The sequence below is a fragment of the Canis lupus genome, chromosome 28 (assembly GCF_011100685.1).
Source record: "Canis lupus familiaris isolate Mischka breed German Shepherd chromosome 28, alternate assembly UU_Cfam_GSD_1.0, whole genome shotgun sequence".
Classification (NCBI taxonomy): domain Eukaryota; kingdom Metazoa; phylum Chordata; class Mammalia; order Carnivora; family Canidae; genus Canis; species Canis lupus.
Genome location: NC_049249.1, coordinates 9,245,744 through 9,262,061, shown reverse-complemented (window position 1 = coordinate 9,262,061; position 16,318 = coordinate 9,245,744). Strand labels below are relative to the sequence as shown.

The 16,318-nt window shown below is 43.7% G+C and overlaps 1 long non-coding RNA gene across 1 annotated transcript; it reads left to right on the top strand.

Moving 5' to 3' along the window:
* The first annotated feature begins 5,479 nt into the window (after positions 1-5,479).
* Positions 5,480-16,100, top strand: LOC119866514. The gene is made up of 3 exons (XR_005380259.1): positions 5,480-5,608; positions 15,194-15,295; positions 15,427-16,100. It is a non-coding gene; the product is annotated as an uncharacterized LOC119866514 (long non-coding RNA).
* The last annotated feature ends 218 nt before the right edge of the window (positions 16,101-16,318 follow it).

Below are 16,318 nucleotides of genomic sequence, written 5' to 3'. Positions count from 1 at the left end.
GCTAGTAGAGTAAGAATATGAAAGCCCAGCCCTTATCTTCAGCAGGAAGAACGTTCTGGAAACAATGTAGGCTTCCAGACTTCTTTGCTTGGTGTCTTGTGTTTCCCTGCTCAGCTTCCCCCAATCCCTTACTGGCTGTTCCTGGAGCATTTTTATTTTTTTTTAAGATTTTATTTATTTATTCAGGAGAGACGGACAGAGAAAGAGAGAGAGAGGCAGAGACACAGGCAGAAGGAGAAGCAGGCTCCATGCAGGGAACCTGACATGGGACTCGATCCCAGGTCTCCAGGGTCACACGTGGGCTGAAGGCGGCGCTAAACCGCTGAGCCACCCGGGCTGCCCATCCAGGAGCATTTTTATTTTTATTTTTTAAAGATTTTATTTATTTATTCATGAGAGGCACAGAGAGAGAGAGAGAGAGAGAGAGAGAGAGAGAGAGGCAGAGACACAGGCAGAGGGAGAAGCAGGCTCCATGCAGGGAGCCCGATGTGGGACTCAATCCTGGGCCTCCAGCACTACGCCATCGGCAGAAGGCAGGTACCAAACCACTGAGGTATCCAGGGACCCCCCACCCCCACCCCCCGGGAGCATTTTTAAATGAAAACACTTTCTCATGAATCCTTGTCTCAGGGATTGCCTCTGGGGAACTCAACTTGAGGTAGAGAGAGAGTCATGGTCAGATTTACAGTTTTAAAAAATACCCTGCTTCGGGGAGAGAAGAGACTGGGGAGTTGGAAGTGTGGGCAGAAGGAGGCCAGTTGGGGCTAGTATTCTAGGCAAGGGCTAGAGGAGGCTGGCTCTGGCAGTGTGGCAAAGGCAATAGTGGGAAGAGGAGAGATCTAAGATCAGTTCTTTTTTTTAAAAAAAAGATTTTATTTATTTATCCATGAGAGACACAGAGAGAGAGGCAGAGACATAGGCAGAGGGAGAAGCAGATTAAGATGACTGGGAGAGGGTTGCCTGGGTGGCTCAGCGGTTGGGCATCTGCCTTTGGCTCAGGGTGTGATCCCAGTCTGGGATCGAGTCCCATGTGGGCTCCCTGAGTGGAGCCTGCTTTTCCCTCTGCCTGTGTCTCTGCCCCCCTCTGTGTTTCTCATGAATAAACAAATAAAATCTTAAAAAAAAAAAAAAAAAGGAAATGACTGGGAGAAAGTGGGAATCCAATGACACCTGGATGACTCAGTGATTGAGCATCTGCCTTTGGCTTGGGGAGTGATCCTGGAGTCCGAGGATCAAGTCCCACATTGGGCTCCCTGTGTGGAGCCTGCTATTCCCTCTGCCTGTGTGCCTCCTTCTCTCTGTGTCTCCCATGAATAAATAAATCAAATCTTAAAAAAAAGGAAAGGGGGAATCCAGAGTATCTCCAAGGGATATATAGGGATATTATGCATAGAAATCCCCTCGTTGGGTTGCCTGGGTGGCTCAGCAGTTGAGTGTCTGTGGTCTGCTGTGATCCTGGTCCCGGGATTGAATCCCACATTGGGCTCCCTGCATGGAGCTGGATTCTCCCTCTGCCTATGTCTCTGCCTCTCTTTCTCTCTGTGTGTCTCTCATGAATAAATAAATAAAATCTTAAAAAAAAAAAAAAGAAATCCCCTCATTGAGTGGGAAGTAGAATCAGGTGACTCCAAAGTCCTAACATCCATTTGAAAATATATCTGCAAAGGCTGGATTTAGCATTGAAAGATAGCTACACTTGAGAGTAAACATAAAACACAGGGAATGCACAGACTGGCAGGTAGCTTGCAAAACTCATCAAAGCCCCCCAAATAAATTTTGAGTCATCTAATAGGGGGTTTCCATGTCCTGCTCCTGTGGACCCCACCCACTTGAATCCAGACCACACCTGGCCTTGTGGAGTGTGCTGGGCCTTGACTAGGAGGAAAGTGAGTAGCTGGCCTTTTGGCTTGGCTGTCTCATGCTCTTGCTGACTGATCACCTTGCTTTTTCAAAGAACGGATGCTAAGCTGTTGTTGTCATTCCTCTGATTTACTGAGCACTTGCCAAGCACCAGGCAGTTTGCTTAGTTCTTTGGTTGTATAACCTCATCTAACAGCTCTTCCAGGTGGTGCTCTTGCAGCCCTTTTGGAGGCTGAAACCATCATGACTTCACCACTTGTCTAGAACCAAATAGTCTAAAAGTGGCTAAGTTGGGATTGGAACCCGAAGTCCCATACCAGAACCCAAGTTCTCAACTGGTATGGTTGGACCAACTGAAGAAAAGTTGGAGCCTGAATGCTCCCTCTGCCTACACAAAACTGCAGTCACTCCCTGCTGTCGAGCTCCAGAGCAGCAGGGCTGGTTCTCATCCCCATCCACTGAGCCTCTCAGTAGACAGACGCACCCACTGCCCTCTGTTTCCACCCAATCCCAGCCACCCCATTCCGCAGGGCACCCATATTGATCTGCTGTACAAAATAGGGCTCCCTGATCCCATTCTTAGGTTTCTAGCGAACAACACAAGCTCTTAAAGACGCTCACCCCCTCCATGGTTTAGGAATTTCCTTGAAGACCCTAAAATAATCCAATTAAGGGCATTTCAGATCCATTCAACCCATGTTCACCAAGTACTTGCCATGTGCTAGACTCCATGTTTGCAACGAGGGGAGGAAAACTGGTAAACATTGTCTTTGACTGCAGGGAACTCAGAATGAAATGTCAAGCATGTTGCCAGGTGACATATATCTAGAAGGCTGACTATCCCAATTCTCTGGAGAGACTTCAAGGGTCTTTTCTAGTCTGAGGGGCTAACAAGGGCAGAAAAGCTTCCTGGCACAGATGAAAACAGTAAAGGATTGGTTAACTCACTGATAGAAGGTTCCATACCAGGAAACATTCCTGAAGGCTTTCAAAAGAATTCTGAATCACATGGGTTCCATAATACATTGTTTGGATACTATGATGCCGTTTACATTAAAAAAAAAAAAAGATACATGGTATTCCTGGCTAAGAGTGATCACCTTAAAATAGTGAAATTCCTGATGGTTTTTGCTTTCTTCATTATGATTGGCTTTGCATATTAGATTTGAAAATAATTCTCTCGGGAGAAACATGCGGCTGTTTACTGCGAGACTGTTCTCAGGACCTCCACCTTCGCCCTCAGCCCTCAGCATTGCTCTACCAACACATCAACCAGGGGAAGCTATGGAGACACATCAAGCACAAGGACGAGAATAAGGACTAGTTCCTTGGAGACCCCTACCCACGCTGAAAGGACCAGATTCACGCACCAGAACCAGGTGCCTCAGCTTGGAGATGATGCTCAGGTTGCTCTTCATCAGTCACCTTTAGCTGTTGGCAGGAAATGGCTTCACCTGACAGACTCTAACTTCTGCCACATTTGAAGTATGTTGGAGTCATCAGCAAATAAATGTAAATTATCCTGAAAAAAATTTTTTTTCTCAGAACCCTACCTACAAAGGCTATACGTACTGTGAGATTCCAACTCTGGGGCGCTCAGAAAAGGCAGGACTATGCGGGAAAGATCAGTGGTTGCCAGGGCGTTGGGTGGAGGGAGGGAGGAGTGAGGAATGAGTAGGTGGAGCACAAGATTTTTAGGGCAGCGAAACTACTCTGCATGATATAGTAATGATGGATACATGTCATTATACGTTTGTTAAAACCTATAAAACGTACAACACAAAGAATGCCCCCTTATGTGAACTATGGACCTTAGTTTTTTTTTTTTTTTTTTTAAGATTTTTATTTACTTATTCATGAGAGACACACAGAAAGAGAAGCAGAGAGAGAAACAGGCTCCATGCACCGGGAGCCCGACGTGGGATTCGATCCCGGGTCTCCAGGATCGCGCCCTGGGCCAAAGGCAGGCGCTAAACCGCTGCGCCACCCAGGGATCCCCTGGACCTTACTTAGTTAATAGTAACGTACCGATATCAGTTCCACGGTAGCCAAGACACCACCTCAGACGAGGTGTTCCTAATGGGGCGCCTGTGTACGTGTTGGGAGAGGGCTGAGAATGTGTAGAGCTCCCTATACTTCCTGCTCAGTTTTTGTAAGCCTAAACTGGTCTACAAAATAAAGTCTGTTAACTCAAAAAGTAATAACCTATTCTACACATGCAGAAAAATACAGAGACTATAACGAGCACACATTTATTCACCACATAGATTTAATGTCTTAAGATTTTGACATGTTTTCTTTAGATCATTTTTCAAAGAAATTACAAATTATAGAACCAATCAAAGCCTCTTTACATCTGTCCCTAATTTCAACCTCTAACCTCCCTCTCCAAAGAAAATTCCTTCTATTTTATTTTCCTGGACCTTTTACATGTTTGTCAACATTAACAATATATAACATAAATGATATACGGTTATATTTGTGAATATTACCTTTTTATTAATCTTATATCAAGAATAATTTGTTTATATGGGCACCTGGGTGGCTTGGTCGGTTAAGCATCTGCCTTCAGCTCAGGTCATGATACCAGGGTCTTGGGACTGAGCTCCACATCTGGCTCCCTACTCAGTGGGGCATCCACTTCTCCCCTTCCCTCCGTCTGCCACTCCCCCCTGCTTATGCTTGCACTCTCTCTCTCTCTCTCTGTCAAATAAATAAAGTCTTTTAAAAATGAAAATAAAGGGGATCCTTGGGTGGCTCAGTGGTTTAGTGCCTGCCTTCGGCCCAGGGTGTGATCCTGGAGACCCGGGATCGAATCCCACATCAGGGTCCCTGCATGGAGTCTGTTTCTCCCTCTGCCTGTGTCTCTGCCTCTCTTTCTCTCTGTGTCTCTCATGAATAAATAAATAAAATCTTTAAAAAAAAGAAAAAATCTAAAAAAAGAACTATTTGTATATATGTGAAGTTCTAGGTTATCCATTTTAACTGCTGTATAGTATTCCATCATGTGAATGAATATGTCACAATAAGAGGTTTTAAAATAATGCTTGGGAATATATCTTAATAATAAAGGAAAGCACTCACGATATTAAGTGAGAAAAACAAGACAAAACATATTATTTACAGTCTAATACAAAACACATACATTCAAAATACAATGCTGCAATGACAAATATAAAAGTTAAACAGTGCTGTTTTTGGATTGTGGATTATGGATAATTTTTCATTTTCCTAACCTTATACAGTGAATAAGCATTGATTTTATATTTTTTTTTAAAAAAAGAAATAAGGCTAAAAACATGCTGCATTACTGAAACAGGAACATGAGCTGCATGTCCTCTGGAATCATTACCCCCTCCCACCTCTGGAGGCAGAGCCCCTGGTAATCTGTAAACCGCCCTGCCCTGTTTTCATCCATTCATCTCACAGGGCAGCAGCTGGCCCAGCAGCCCCCATCCCAATAGCCCTATCTCCCTGGACTCTGTAGCACATTTGGTTGTTTTTTGGTGTCTGATATCCGCATCGCAATTAGAGGATTGGCTATAATTATGCCTGCAGCGATATTATAGGATTGGATATAAATATACTTGCTACATCTGAAGAGATTTTATTTCTGCTCCCAGTTTACCATCTGGCTGCAGCACACCCTTTCCTAGCCGGGAGGGGGAGGAGCACTATTCAAGCCAGAGGTGAAACGGGAGTCTGATTTGAGGATTTAAATAATCAACTTCTGAAAACTCATCTCAAGGTACGTGGTGGGGCCGTAGTGTCAGGAATGACAGGAGGGAGGTGGCAGGTTTATACCAGGTCTATCCTGTTCTTTCTCTGCTCAGAGCCTGGAATGTAGTTCAGGTAGGGGGGTTCAGACCTTCCTAAGTCATGGTGATCCCTGCAGGTTTGTGGCCTTGCTCCTCACAGAGGCAGCCCTGTGTCCAGCTGGCCTTCACTACCCTCTGCAGCTCAAATCCCACATTTCTATTTGCCTACTGGATTGTTTCATCTTCCTGTCCTACTGTATCACCAAACTAAATTCAGATTTTTTTAAAAATGATTTTATTTATACATTCATGAGAGACAGGTGGGGCACCCAGGTGCCCCTAAATTCAGAATTTACTTCTCAGATGCCCAAGTTAGGTCTTCTGATTTCTCTGTTTCTCTTACCGGCACCATGATGATCCTCATCATCTAGGGGATCATCTTTGGTTGCTCTCTGTGTAGCAGACAGTCACTTGTATCCCAGCAGGTGACAAGTCTTGCCATATCTTCCTTTATGAGTTTGGTGACTAGATCTAGTACAGTATCTGGCTCTCAGTGATTAATAAATACTTGTTGATGAATGAATGAGTCAATGAATGAAGTGTCTCTTTCTTTCCATTCCCATGGTCACCTCCCTAGTTCTAGTTCTTATTACTTCAGAGCTGGACTATTGCAGTCACTTCCCATCTGTTGTTCTGTCTCTGGCCTTTCTTGGCACTAATTCATCTCACTGCTGCCACCAGATAGGTGGCACCATGCCACCTGTCTCACCACTCCCTTATTTAAAAATTTTTGGTGACTCCTCACTGGCTGTTAGATAAAATTGAAAATCACGGGGATGCCTGGGTGGCTCAGTGGTTAAGCATCTGCCTTCGGGTCAGGCTGTGATCCTGGAGTCCTGGGATCGAGTCCCACATTGGGCTCCCTGCATGGAGCCTGTTTCTCCCTCAGCCTATGTCTCTGCCTCTCTCTCTCTCTCTCTCTCTCTCTCTCTCTCTCTCTATCTGTCTGTCTTTCATGAATAAATAAATAAAATCTTTAAAATATTTGGAAATCATGAGCTTGGCTTTCAAGGCCACTGTGCTCTAGCCTTATGCCTAAAACTCCCATTCCTAGACCTCAGTTCTGTTCTCACACATCTCATACTCGACCATCTCTGGGATGATTCTCAGGCCCCTCTCTTGGTCCAGACTGAGATTCTCAATGTTACCTGTTCTCCAGAGGAGATAATATCTAAGCTAAGATCAGAAGCATGAGGAGGAGGAAGTAGAACTATCATTCTATTACTTAGCAAATACTGAATTTCCACTCTGCTGGGCACTGGAGCTGGCATATGTTGCTCCAGCCCTTGTTCTCAAGGAGAGAGTTAAACTACTTCAGATTATACACAGGTTCTCTGGAACCCTAGAATGGCCTCCCTGTGAGATTCCTTGGTCAGACTGAGTTTGGGGTGTTAACCTGTGCCCTTGGTTTTTTGGCCACCTTTGAGTTTTACCTGCTGACCCTGCAGGAGAAATGGGCCATTGTTTAGCTCTAATGGTTTCCTTGGAGTGAGCTGACTGGTGAGGCCTGTTGGACTCTCCTTGTCTGGAACCCTGTTCCTGCAGGACACCCCTGGTCTGGGATCAGACTTCATGTGACCTATATCCTTCCCCACTTCCCTGACCTCAACCATTCCAGCCAGTCCTTCCAAGGACTAAATGGGCTTCCAAAAAAACAGGGCAGCACTGGGGGCCTGGCCTTCCCAAGCAACTGTGGAGAAGGCCTTCTTAGAATAAGCAATTCCAACATATCACAATTTTTTTTAAGTAGGTTATATAGAACAGATATGTGTTACCTGTTTTTATTTTATTTTTTTTTTAAAGAATTCTATGTGGAGAGAAATCTGGCAAGATATACATAAAATTTAATAGAAATTATTTATATTTTTAATTTTTGCTCATCAATAGTTTCTAAATTTTTCACAATGATCATATCTCACCAGTAGAATATTTAAGGGAAAATAAACTTGGTGGCACAAAGAATGATGGAATATTAAAAACATCACTCTATATTTTATGTTTTATAAATGTGAATTACTAACACAATACTTTTGTGATTTGCTCTCTTGGGAAGTTCATAATTATGTTCCCTGCTAATTACATCACCTGTTAGAAGGGGTGGTTTAGAAACACAGGTTAGTGTTTGCTTACAAAACTAAAAGTCCTCATTTCTCACATGTTGGCTGCCCAGACCTCTCTGTCATAGCCACCAGATCTTGGCATTTATCAAGCCCTGGGTACATGAAACCCTGGGTGAGGGAGTTCTCCTGGCCTGGCCTACAGAAGCTTAGACAAGAATTGCCACAGAAGCATCAAAACAATAGAATGTGATGTCGTGGGCATCCCAGGGGGGAAATGACAGTAGGTTGAAATGCATTTTTGCATCATTGATTTTTCCCTGCTGATTGAGCCCTGTTTATCTCATTTGGCAGATCAGCCTCAAAGTGCATGAACTATTTGTGCCTCATTAGTTTCCAATAGATTGATTTTGCTAGGATTGCGAATTGGCCATCTTGAATTGCAGGCTGCAGAAGCCAGCTCTGGCTCAGCCTCGGGGGCAGCACACCCAACACAGCAGCTGCTGTAGGCTCCCCCACCAGAGAAAGAGGCTGGAGAGCTGGTGTGAGGCTACAAAGCGAGCGGCCTCTTCAATTTTTCTCTGCAACCAGACAGGATAAAATATGGAGCTATAAGAAAGCAAACAAGAGTCTTGTCTGCTCTTTTTTCTTTTCCGCTCGTGTATCCTCCTTGACATTTCACTCCTCAAATGCTTCTCTCTCTCTCTGTCACCTCTGCACCCCCTTCAAAGGTAAGAAGAATAAAAGTAACATTTTAAAAAGAAAAACACAAAATAAATTTGAAGACTAGTTTATAAACCAATGAACACTGAGCTACTTATGATGACCAGAGAGAGAAGGAGAATATAAAATACAAAATATAGAATATATTAAACTGAACATACGACATGACACTGCTTCTTTAAAAAGCATACAGAGGAAAAAAGAAAAAGTTTAAAAGGAAAAAAGCCAAGTGGGAACAGTGGTAGCTTCAGGCTGTAGGGATATGGATGATTTTCATTTTTTTTTTCTTTTAAGCTTTTCTGTATTTTCAACATTGTCCGAAATGATTAGTAGTATCTTTACCCTCAGGAAAATCTTATAGAAATACGTAAAGCAGTAATACACACACAACTAAGTAACGTGGTCCATGCTTTTCACTCAGCAAGGTGTATTGGCCTCTGCCAGTTAAAATAGCAAAAACTTAATAAAAGTTACTCCAGCAGTTCCTCAAAAAGTTCCCATATGGCCCAGCAATTCCACTTCTAGGTATATGCCTGAGAGAACTGAAAACATATGCCCACACAAAAATCTTCATTACGACATTATTCATAATAAACAAAAAGTGGAAACAACCTAAATGTCTCTCCACTGACGAAGGGGTAAACAAATTATGATAATACACGCAGTGGAATGTTATTCAGTTGTAAAAAGCAACAAAGTGCTGATACCGGCTATAGTAAGGATGAACCGTGAAAATATGATAACTAGGGGCCCCTGGGTGGCTCAGTGGTTGATCGTCTGCCTTCGGCTCAGGGCGTGATCCCAGGGTCCTGGAATTGAGTTCTGTATCAGGCTCCCTGTGGGGAGCCTCCTTCTCCCTCTGCCTATATTTCTGCCTCTCTCTGTGTCTCTCATGAATAAATAAACAAAATCTTAAAAAAAAACAAAAACAAAAACATGATGCTAAGTGAAAGGAGCCAGACACAAAAGGCCATATATTCTATGATTCCATGTGTATGAGATGTCTGCGACAGGCAAATCTATAGAGATAGAAAGCAGATTAGTGGTTGCCAGGGACTGAGGGGAGAGGGAAATGGGGATGGCCTGGGCAGTAGGGGGATGATTGCTGGTAGGTATAGGGTTTCTCCTTGTGGTGATAAAAATGTTCTGGGATTTGATTATGGTAATGGTTGTATAACCTTATGAATATGCTAAAAAAAAACCACCACTGGATCATATACTTTATTTTTTTATTTTTAAAGATTTTATTTATTTACTCATGAGAGGCAAAGAGAGAGAGAGGCAGAGACACAGGCAGAGGGAGAAGCAGGCTCCATGCAGGAAGCCCGACATGGGACTTTGATCCCGGGTCTCCAGGATCACGCCCTGGACTGAAGGTGGCACCAAACCGCTGAGCCACTTGGGCTGCCCTGGATCATATACTTTAAAAAGATAAATGCTCTGCTACATGGAGTCCATCTCAATTTTTAAAAAATTTTCTAGAATACTGTCTTGTAAATTTTTTTTAATTTAAAAATTTTCTAGAACACTGTCTAGTAATTGCCTGTGTATTTATTGGTCTCTCCCAGTAGCTTGTAGCATCTTGAGGATTATTCTCTGGTTTTTCAGCACTGAGTAGAGGGACTGGAACACAGTAGGCACATGATATTGGTTAACTGAATTATTTGAGAGTCCTCTTCCCACAATGCCAGGGCTACCTGATGGCTCAGCTCCCCACTCTCAAGGAATCACCTGGGGGTTAGAAGCTCTCATCCAAATATAGAATACTCTGGAACCAAAGAGTGGAGCAGCTTATCCCAGCAGTCTGAATACCAACTGGTGGTATCACATTGTTTAACTCCATTGAGCCTTGTCTTAGGGTCACTGAGTTCAATAATGGGGCTGGCACTGACCTCCCAGGGGTCCTTACTATCTTCTTATTGGAGGGTTCACCAGGAATAATAACTTCCTTCTTTGAAGGTGGCAGCTTGGGTTGTAACAGATTTTGGGAACCTCATTTTAGCATGCTTTCTGGTTCTGCTCTACTTCTAATCAGGGTCAAATGAAGGAGTCCTTGGTTCTTTCCGCCTAAGGGAGGAGATCGTTTTATCTGTCCACTTCTCTCTTGTATAAAGTACAGTTACCTTCAATCCCTTGGCTGTAGAACACAATTCTTTCAGATTATCTCCTTCTTACAGGGCCAGATAAGCAGGTAGGCCACATAAGCACCGCTGAGATAGCCAGTTTGAAGAGGGCTCCAGATATCCCTGGAAATAGATGACTTTCTGAGACTTCTTGTCACAAAGAGCTGTTGTATGCCTGGGTGAATCGCTTGGTTCTGCCTGATGGAGAAACAGATGGTAAGATCCCTAAGGGAATGGCACGATGACTAGAGGTGGTCACTAAACTGCTATTCACAAAAGTGGGTTGAGGTGACCCAGGTTTAGGAGACAGGGCAAACAAGTTTGGGGACAGAAGAGATTTGCTGAGGTCATGGAGAAGGGGCTGTTACCTGGTGGGCACACCCGCCATCTTTCCTCCTGCCCTTTCCCCACACAGCACTTGGCATCTCCCCTTGATAAATGCTGACAAAGAGTTATTAACCTTCCCAGGGCATCTATGTGACTCAATTTGGCCCTATGTAATGAGTTCCTTCAGTGAACTCTTCCAATCACCTCTGACAAGCTTCCAACAGCTTCCAGAATGTCAGTTATTCCCTTAACACCATTGTTGTTGATTTTTTAACCTTGTTAAGGTTATAGCAGTTTAGTGAGGCTAGTTGCCCTGTTTCTGAAATTGTGTATTTTTTTTTTTTTTTGGCCTCAGGACATTCAATGATCTCTCTTCGTCTTACTTGCCATCGCTCTTACTTTCTCTTGCTCTCCTTGAACCACCCTCTTTTTCCTCCTCCCTCCTTGTTCCTCCTTCTTGGCTTCCTCTGTTTCTCCAGCTTCAGTCAGAATGCCTGTCTCAGAGTTGGCAGCTGGATCCACCAACCTTAAAAGTGCTTTCCTCAAGGAAATACTTCATTGCCTAAATTACTTCAGAGTAGTAGAACTTCTAAAGTAAACCCAGCATATTCTAATCAATGAATCCCTTGCCCAGTCAGATGGCCCCTCTTCTTCTCCTCCAAAACTCCTGACCTAGTCAGGCCCTCCCATTAATTCAGTGACAGTGGACAGACATGTGTTTCTGTACTTCTGATTTCTCTCAAAGGTCCACCCAGGTCAATTGTTTGACATTTTAAATGTCTTATTTTGACTAATTGCAGAAAAAAATTCTCAAAACCAAACCATATGTACTTGGTCAAATACAATTGCATTGAATTAGAATTCTATTCTATTCCGTACACTTTTTTTTTTTTTTTTAAGGAGAAGCAGGCTCCATGCAGGGAGCCTGATGTGGGACTTGATCCTGGGACTCCAGGATCATGCCCTGGGCTGAAGGCAGACGCTAAACCGCTGAGCCACCCAGGTGTCCCCGTACACATGTTTTCATCCAAGAAACAACACAAGATATGCTGGAGCAAGTATTTTTATCTTCTATATTTTTTAAAGATTTATTTATTTATGGAGGGAGAGGGGCAGAGGGAATCTTCAAGTAGACTACCTGCTGAGTGTGGAGCTCCATCTCACAACCTGAGCTGAAACCAAGAGTTGCATGGATGTTCAACCTAATGAGCCACCCAGGTGCCCCAGAGCAAGTGTTTTTAGATTGATAAATGGAAGTCTGTCACTAGACTCTTGGGGTTACTGGTTCATGCTCATCTCAGTGCTGCTTTCTAAGTCATCACCATGGCTCCTCTCATTTCTGGTCCCATAGACTTCTGACCAACCTCCACCCATTTCATCAAACTTCCCTAAGGCAGTATCTGCCAGTCCTGACCTCCAAAGAATGTGGAATTCTTGGGTATGGCCTTCCCCTATCTTCAAGTCAGTTCTGTGCCCTTAGGCATGAGAGTGAAAACTCACTTTTTCTCAGTAATTAACCAGCAAGAAATAAGAGAATCTTTCTTTCTTTCTTTCTTTCTTTCTTTCTTTCTTTCTTTCTTTCTTTCTTTCTTTCTTTCTTTCTTTCTTCTTTCTTTCTTTCTTTCTCTCTTTCTTTCTTTCTCTTTCTTTCTTTTTTCTTTTCTTTTCTTTCTCAAATATTTTATTTATTTATTCATGAGAGACACACAGAGAGAGGCAGAAACACAGGCAGAAGGAGAAGCAGGCTCCCTCCCTCCTGATGTGGGACTCGATCCCAGGACCCCAGTATCACGACCTGAGCCAAAGGCAGACGCTCAACCACTGAGCCACACAGGTATCCCAAGAATCTGTTCTTTAAGAAAGTTTTGCTCTTTCCACTACTTGCTTCGCTTTCTTCAAGATGTTACAAAAGAAACTAGGTACAAATGGTCACCAGAGCTTTAGTGATATATCAGCTAAACTCTTTGATACATAATTCCCTTTCTCTTAGCCTATTTTCTTCTCCCCCATCCTGGCTTTCTCCAGCTGATATTTCTGAAAGTGATTATGGTTCAGCTTTTGGGTAACTGGGGAAACAAGTTAACAAAGCCAACACATTTTAGGAAAGCATCTCTCATGACTTGGCCTCCTAGTAATATTAGTAATAATATCCACTTACCGAGTGCTTATGCGTCAGGCAGTGTATAAGCACTTTATATGCATGCTTTCATCTACAGCTCACAAGTAAACCTTGGAGGGTTGTGTATTCCTCACGTTGCAGACGAGGGACCCAAGAGCTTACATGAGATTCCATATTAGGTGTTGGAACCAGGATTCCGTCCACAGGCTTAACCACCATGCTCACTGCCATCTCTAGATCGTCTTGTTTACTTCCCTCTCCTGCAGTCTGTGTGACCCTAAAGATGGAGGAAAGGCTGACAACTCTGGCATTTCCTCTGCAAAATTCTCTCTCTTCCCCTAATTCCTCACAGTTACGGCCTGCTTGGGGGATGCTTCCTACAGCATGTTTATGATGCCAGTTTGTGTGCTCAACTCTCCTGCCTGATACTGTTATTTCTCTCCAGCAGCGGAAGGACTGCTGGGAATAATCTGATGCACATGAAGAGAAAACGAGGAGTTACTAATAAGATTAAATTAAGTTTAAACACATTTTTAACAGTATGTAAAGCACAGTGCTAAGCACTGTTGGAGATGAGCAGACACAAGCCAGGACCTCATGGAATTTACAATCTGGTAGGTAGAGAGGATGAAGAATAGGACTATACACATATGTACGTGAGTTCATGCCAAATATGGTAAATTCCATGAGGAAGGAATAAGTGAAGGACTGTAGGACTGGAAGGCAAGAATGCTCACTTTCCCTGGGAACCAGGAATGAGCATGTGATATTAAGATATGGGATGAGATGGGGTGCCTGGGTGGTCCAGCGGTTGAGCATCTGCCTTTGCTTCAGGGTGTGATCCTGGAGTCCTGGGATCAAGTCCCACATCGGGTTCCCTGTGGGGAGCCTGCTTCTCCCTCTGCCTGTGTCTCTGCCTCTCTCTCTCTCTGTGTCTCTCATGAATGAATAAACAAAATCTTTAAAAAAAGAGAGAGAGAGATGGGACGAGAATGGAAAGCCCTGAGCTCCAGGCTTGGTTACTGATACACTGAGAACGGCTTGGTGTTTCTCCTTCCCAGGACAGGCCCCAGAATTTACAAGACACAGTACAAAATAAAAATGTGAGGCCCCTCACTTGACATGAGGCATTTCAAGATGGTTATAAACCAAGAGCGGGACCCTTCTCAGCACAGGGCGGACACCCACGGAGCTGGCCTTCCCTGCCGCTGCTTCCTCAGGGGTTACCTTTGGGAGGTAGGGAGTTGGGTCTCACCAGCCCAGCAGCACAGGGCCCGAGACTCAGATGAGTCAGTGAATGACTGGAGACAAGAATTAATTGACACAATTATGCCTGCTGATTTCTTGGGTGACTTTCAGTGTTAAGATGTTATTAGACCGTGACTCTGAATACTTTTTTGGAGGAGACATTTGAAATGAGCCTTGAAAGATAGTAGGATTTTTCTTTCTCTCTGTTTTCTGTTCTTCTCTTCCTCCTGTCCTTCCAGTATTTTTCCATTTATCTGAAAACATACAGGCTGGAACCAGCAGAGTTTGATATCTGAGGGATGACTCAAAGACTTAGACTTCACTTAAGATTCCTCAAGGCACTTTCCCACTTATAGCGATGGCCTTGTCTATATAGAGAATTTCCAGAGGTACAGTCCAGTTTTGCATTTTATAATTATTTTGTTTTATTTTAATTAAACAATTTGATAGATGTTTATGATGAAAAAACAGAGATGAGCAAAAAATAATTACTTGCAATCCCATAGAACTCTAATGGGATTGCAGTACTAAACTAGCTTTCAATCTACTTTCCTGTCCAATAAGGTATTTGGTACACCTTTACGGGTCAGGGTCATTTTTCATGGCTGTGTGGTAATCTGTCATATGGTTGTACTGAATACATATTCATATGCAACTAAAACTGGACATTTGAATTGCTTTGATTTTTTTTTTTCTATTCTGAATGGCGTTGCCCTGAATTTGTGAGCTAGGCAACTTATTTAGTTTCTCTACCTATTATTTTCCTCTTCCGTGGATAACCTCAGGATAACAATTGGACTCCATCCCCAGGGTTGCTGTGTGGTGTGAACTAATGCATGTAAAGCTCTCAGTGCAAGTATAGAATAGTGCCTAGCAGACTAGATGTGCTTGATTAAAAGTCATGTTATTACTTTACAGGCCCAGAAGGAACTGCCTTGTCTGGATGGTGGAGTAAGCCAATCGTGGAGCCTGGGAAGCCTGATTCCTGATCTAGTCTTCTTTGCAAAGCAGCAGGACAAGGTGAAAGTGGAAGGAGACATGGGCTGGGAGCTCCCTAGACTGAGTGGTTTCCTGGTGGCGTCTTGTCTCCTCAGCTGTACAATAAGCTCCCAGGTGGCTATGAGTGTTCTAACTTTTTTTTCTTTACACAGAAGAGGACAGCCGATGCTCAGCAAAAACTTGTCACCGTTCCTTGACATCTAAGAACCTTAGCAGATGTGTTTCCTATCAGCCCATGCAGTCATTAAGGCCTGTCTTTACCTCCCCACATACAGCTTGTTAACTGGGAATGTGCTTTGGCTGAAGATTCTTGTCAATGGCAGCTGACAAAAGTCAGTTTTGTTCAGCCCAAGGGATGACTGCTCTATCTTGGGGGATGTCTCAGGGATGCTAGAAGCTAGGCGTGGCTGCTTGCGGCCCTGAGACCTTGGGCAAGCAACTTCCCCTCTCTGATTCCTTTTCTGTAACACTGAGCGGGTATCGGAGGAGGTCAGGGTGTCCAGCAGTTAGCTCTGAATTCAACCTAACAAAGGACGCTTCTCTTCCTTGCATATTACCTTCTCTTATTCTATTCACTCAGTTTCACACTGTAGTGATTTTATTTTTTCACTTGCCTGTCTCCCTTACTAAAATGGAAGCCTCATGAAGGGAAACTTCACTGATTTTTGCTGTAACCCCAGGGCCTATCACATGCCTGTCATGGAGTCCCTAAACGTGTGTTGCCTGAATGAAATCTCCGCGCCTGGGTTCAAATCCCAATTGCGTTGCTTTCTCTGTAATCTTGAGCAAGCCATATAAACCTCAACGGTTTTTCCACTTGAAAATGGGGGTGTGTGTGTCTGGGTGTCTCAGTGGTTGAGCATCTGCCTTTGGCTCGAGTGGTTATCCCGGAGCCCCGGGATCGAGTCCCGCAACAGGCTCCCTGCACGGGGCCTGCGTCTCCCTCTGCCTATGTCTCTGCCTGTCTCTCTGTGTCTCTCATGAATAAATACGTAAGAAATCTTAAAAAAAAAAAAAAGAAAAGAAAATAGATTAGTGACAGTG